Below are 1082 nucleotides of genomic sequence, written 5' to 3' on the forward strand. Positions count from 1 at the left end.
CATGGCCAGGCTTCGTTACTTCCTCAGGGAACAGGTTCAGTTCTCCATGGCTTGTATATTGTCTCGCTTGTGGCTGCATTGTATAAGGATATATATGCCTGGGACAAATACCAAGGTAGTTTCTGCTTCATGGCATCTCTTTACACTCTCCTTCCTCCTTTGTAAAATTTGTTTGCTTGTGGAACAGGTAGAGGTGAATAGCTTTTTTTTACTGTTTCCAAAAATAGAAGGAATAGGAGACATGCAATGAAACAAACCAGAGAAAACATCTCACTCAGAGCTACCACGTGTGTCTGTATTATCCTGAAGACCATGGAGAACATCGGTTACTAGTAAGCAATTACCCTTTCTTTGTGGGCAGGATAATACAGACACACCTGGTAGCCCTTCATCGCTATTATTAAGATGGAGTTCGGAAAACCCACTGAGCTGGGGGCTGTGCAGGGTGGGGGGGATTCCGAGATAACTGTGGAACTATGCTGGGGGCAAGAGGGATTTCAGAAAGAGAACTGCAGTGGGGTAGATAATGAGAGAGAGCTCTGGGCATCTTTATCGGGGGCGGGGAGGGGCAGGTGGAAAGAGGAATGGATGTGTATGCGCTGAAAACAATGGAGAAAGAACTGGCGAGGAAGGTGGCATTGCTGGACTGGGAGGAAAGAGAAATAAAGATTTTTTGGGGAGGAGGAGGGAGCTGAGAAATCTGCCAGGGGAGGACAGTCATTCTTCTTAGGGAGGTGTTCATACTAGTTGGGGACTGAGATTGCTGGGTGGGGTGCAGTGGTGAGGAATCAAGTCTAAGCTGGGAGAGAGCTTAAATAGAGTCAGTCGCTAGGGAGATTCTACACCAAACATACTATAGATAAAGCAGAATATTTAAAAAAGTGTGTGCAGGTACCACCCCTAAACAAAGGCATGAGAGAGGTAACATGTCAGGAGCTGAAATCTAATGCATTCTGAGCATCTCCCCGTGTTTCTGGTTTGTGTTTCAGGTGCAGGTGACGTTTGAGGACATCACTGTCTCTTTCTCCCAGGAGGAGTGGGAGTATTTAGATGAAGGGCAGAAGGAGCTTTGGAGGGAGGTG

This window comes from Microcaecilia unicolor, chromosome 1 (assembly GCF_901765095.1).
Source record: "Microcaecilia unicolor chromosome 1, aMicUni1.1, whole genome shotgun sequence".
In the NCBI taxonomy this organism is placed as follows: domain Eukaryota; kingdom Metazoa; phylum Chordata; class Amphibia; order Gymnophiona; family Siphonopidae; genus Microcaecilia; species Microcaecilia unicolor.